This window comes from Otolemur garnettii, unplaced genomic scaffold, assembly GCF_000181295.1.
Source record: "Otolemur garnettii isolate 467f Iridium unplaced genomic scaffold, OtoGar3 scaffold00161, whole genome shotgun sequence".
Lineage (NCBI taxonomy): Eukaryota > Metazoa > Chordata > Mammalia > Primates > Galagidae > Otolemur > Otolemur garnettii.
The window spans coordinates 1731825-1735932 of NW_003852556.1; the positions used below are offsets into that span (position 1 = coordinate 1731825).

At 53.0% G+C, this 4108-nt stretch overlaps 1 long non-coding RNA gene across 2 annotated transcripts; it reads left to right on the forward strand.

The window, feature by feature from the left end:
* The first annotated feature begins 318 nt into the window (after positions 1-318).
* LOC105888020 lies at positions 319-3241 on the forward strand. 2 transcript variants are annotated; one of them, XR_001161699.2, is made up of 4 exons: positions 319-555; positions 668-752; positions 856-1036; positions 2390-2549. It is a non-coding gene; the product is annotated as an uncharacterized LOC105888020 (long non-coding RNA). The 2 variants fall into 2 exon arrangements; XR_001161700.2 differs by having other exon boundaries at positions 322-555; positions 2513-3241.
* Positions 3242-4108: the final 867 nt, after the last annotated feature.

Consider the following 4108-nt stretch of genomic DNA (forward strand, 5'->3'; position numbering starts at 1 on the left):
GTGCCTTGGAAGACAAAGGTTTTGAAAGAAAAAATGGGGAGGATGGCAAGGTAATTATCCTCAACTACAGAAATCAGTAACAAGGGTGATATCAGTCAAGATGGGACAGGCCAGGCAGACGTCCTTGCACAAGTGCTTTCTGTGTCAGGCAGCGCCGGCCTCTGTGTGAGGCTGTGGTGTCTGCAGAGCCCTTTCTGTTATCAGGCCTGCAGTGGGAGGACCCTGACCTGGCTTCCCTGGCTCTGTTTGTCAGAGTTTTCTCAATATAGTAACTCTGTTTTGATTCTGACAATTTTCACGTCAGAATTTGTGGGCATGACCCACAAATGAGCGTGAACCTCAGGGTTACTCAGCCCAGGGCTTCCGTCCTCTCTGCCACACCTCAGCTATGTGCCCTTGAGCAAGTCACTGAACCTCTCTGGGCTTTGGGCTCTCGTCTGTCCAGTAGCAGGGTGGTTGCGAGGATGGCTCTGAGTGCTGAGTTCCGTGGAGAGCTGGGCCATGCACCCTGACCCAGTCACTGCTCCCAGGAGCTACATGGAGCTGAGGCTGCAGGTAAGTGGTCACAGCAAGGAGGGCACACCGGGGGGCATCTGGAGACCCACACTGAGACCACGAAGGCGGCAACTCTGGGTGCAGCCTCCAAGCACCTTTACTGTCTTTTCAGGGCAAATGCAGAAGCAAAGAAAGTGGCCAAGTCAACTTTCTAGCTGGATACGGACTCTGAAGGACCTCGCACTGAGCTTGAACCTGTAAGGCCCCTCAGGTGGAACTGGCCTCGAGACTTAGATGCAGAATGTAGCAAAGATACGTTTGCCAATCTGATCACAAACCTCCCTATGGTTCCCTTCACAGTGAGAAGGAAATCTCGTCTCTGCCATGGCCTCTGGATCCCTCCACTCCAGAGACAGGAGGCTCACGCTGGCCCAGCCACACTGCCGTGCCTGACCACCCTGTCCAGCCACACTGCCCTGCCTGTCAGGATGGAGAAATCGACTCTTCTAAGCATGGGGAGAAAGCAGAAAGGGAACCTCGGGTAAGGAGGCCAGAGGGGAGTACAGGCTAGGCCTGCAACTGCCAGACCAGAGGTGCCAAGGGGAGCACAGACAGAGGGAGCAGGGCAGGCCCCACACAATGGTGCGAGAGAGGCTGGGTCCATGGGTGCCAGGGAGCCCATCTCTGGGATGTTCAGGGGAATCTCCAAGTGGGAGACTAAGAAAACTTCAGGAGTAAAGAATAACTGAATGACACAGGGGAAGAGTGGAGCTGGCCTCAGAGTTCTCTGACATCTGTGGACTGTGCAAGGGAGCATGTAGCTCCAGGTCCTGCACACTCAGGGTGCCACGTGAAGGAAGGAAGGTTGTCAGTACTCAGGCACCCTTCCAGGGAAAACACCTGAGGGGGCAGTTGCCGCACTGACCTCTGGAACAACAAACACGCACACAGACCAGTGGGCAGAGGGGGCACACGCGGACATCAAGGAGGGAGGCGGCGTGTCTGGGAAGGACAAATGCAGGCCCTGGGCAAACAGTCCTGAAGTTGAAACACTTCTGAATTGGACCATAACCAAAGCCCAATACTAGTCCAAAGTATTAATTCTGCAAAATCTGAGCCTAAGCCTGGCTGGGGTGGGAAGAGGAGTTGTAAGCTCCCCAGATCGCCTGGGTATGAGGGGTCGGGGTGGGTGGGCTGGAGCCAGCCCTTTTTGCCTCTTGGAGACCACCAGGGAGGCCCGTGGAGCACCCTGCCTGGCCCTGTGCATGCAGCTGGTGCAGGGAGGCTGTCATGGACACTGGTGCAGAGGAACTGGCCAGAAATACAGAGAAAGGAAAAATAAGGAACAAAAAAATGCATAATAGGGCGGTGCCTTTGGCTCAAAGGAGTAAGGTGCCGGCCCTGTATGCTGGAGGTGGCAAGTTCAAACCCAGCCCTGGCCAAAAACTGAAAAAAAATGCATAATACACTTAAAATGGCTAAAAAGAACCAAATAATTAGCCATTACATACATAATAGCAGTCTGGGACATTCCATTAAAATACAGACTGTCAGTTCAGAATGGCCTTCAATCCCCAGGCTCTGTGGACAAGAAATATGCTGAAAGTAACATGCTTTAAAAAGGTCAAAGATGCAGGAATAAGCAGAGAGGTACCAAGAAAACAAAAGCCACCAGGGAAAGAGAGCAGAGCATGGCAGGCAGGGGGAGTGAGCCTGAGGCCAGCCAGTGTGTGGGCACTGGGAGGGGGAGGCACCAGGTGCAGGCGTCAGTCCTGCGCTGTCCTGCGAGTGCTGGCCCTGGAGGAGCAGCAGGGCTGACAACAGGCCTACGGTGCTATTTCCTGACAAGTATGAATAAATAAATTCCTTCTGACAAAAATTACTATTGTTTCAGTTACTTTTCTACCAAGATTTGGGCATATGACCTTTTCTTGGGAAGGAAAAGAAGTTTCCCATCTGTGTCATCATGAGGGAATTTCCTGCGGAATCACCATAATGACTCTGCTTGTGTTTGCAGGACGACCCAACACGCAGCCACGTCACGTGAGCCAGTGGAAAAAGCCTCTTACAGCAGGATTTCTTTGTGCATGTGGCCCAGCTGCTCATCGCCTGGCGATTCAGTTTTCACTGTTTCACCGACCTTTCTAGAATCAGATGCAGCAAGGCCACAAGCTCCACTCTATCTGTTTCTGGCCACTGCTACCAGGCAGTACCGGGCACTGCAGTACCGGGCACTGCAGCCCCGCCCAGCGTCCAGATTTGGGAAGGTCCCTCTGCTTCCAGATCTGCACAGTGGGAATTATGAGTGCCATGTCCTGGGGCAGTTGGGATGCCCATTGGGTGAATAGTGTGAAGAGCCAGCAGACCCAGGGGACAGCAAACACTGACTGCTCAGCAGCACCGAGGCAGATGGGCTGCAATGGAGCCTGGGGCCCGAGTAACCATGGATTTGTGAGTGCCAGTGTTTTCCCAGCTGTAGTTCAACCTTTAAGGATGAACAATTAGTGAGTGGATTATCTTGTTGACTCACACCCTCAGATCAGAAGGCCACGCGTGTTTGCAGAAGCTCAGCCAACCTTCTTTCTAGCTGGGCTCCATGGTCCACAGAAAAAAAACAAAGAATTATATTTTAAAGATGAGTTTGTCTAAGAGAAATGCAAGCCTTCTGATTCACCTGCTTTTTGAATTAAGGACAGGCAACATCAAACCTTATTCAAGAAACAAAATAAACATTAAATCCTGTCTCCCTCCAACATGTTGTCATCAACAAAGGTCCTAGGAAGACCCACAAAGAGAAGAGAATGGGGTGGGAGGGGAGGGAGGGGGTGATCAGAAAGGGAGAAAAGAGGAGGAGGGAGGGGAAGGGCTGCTTGCACCCCCTCGGAGGAAGCCTGGACTCTGGCCCATGCTTGCTCTTGGCTCTGGAAATCTGTGCAGCCCCAAGAAAGTTGCTTAAAGGTTCTGAGCTTCAGTGTCTTCTAGAGAAGTGAGGAGAGGTCAGGTGTGCTTAGTGCAGGGACACCACAGATGACTGAGGCGATGGCCTCACTGCTGCGCAGAAGGGAGATGCTAGGTTCTACCTTTTCCCCGGGCAGGGAAGGTGCAGGAGACAAGCTCAGAGGCAAGGGGGACCAGGGAATCCTCAGAGAGAGCATGCTGTGGCATTTCTGATGCCTGCCCTGCAGGTGCTCCTTAGATCCTCACCTTTTACTCAAACTGCAGGAAGGACTTAGCTCACTCTTGGGGACATTCTGGCCTCTGTATGGAACACCTGCTTCCTCCAAGGTAGATGATGTGGCTGAGTCGCTCCCTCTCCTCAAGCCACAAATGCTCTGCAAAGCTACAGGGATGAAGGTACATGCCACCCACTCCCTGCCCAGCTCCTAAGAGCCCATGCTCTGCAGAGCTACAGGGATGAAGGTGCACACACAGTGCTCCCTGCCCAGCTCCTAAGAGCCCATGCTCTGCAAAGCTACAGGGACGAAGGTACATGCACACCCACTCCCTGCCCAGCTCCTAAGAGCCCATGCTCTGCAGAGCTACAGGGACGAAGGTGCATGCACAGCACTCCCCACCCAGCTCCTAAGAGCCCATGCTCTGCAAAGCTACAGGG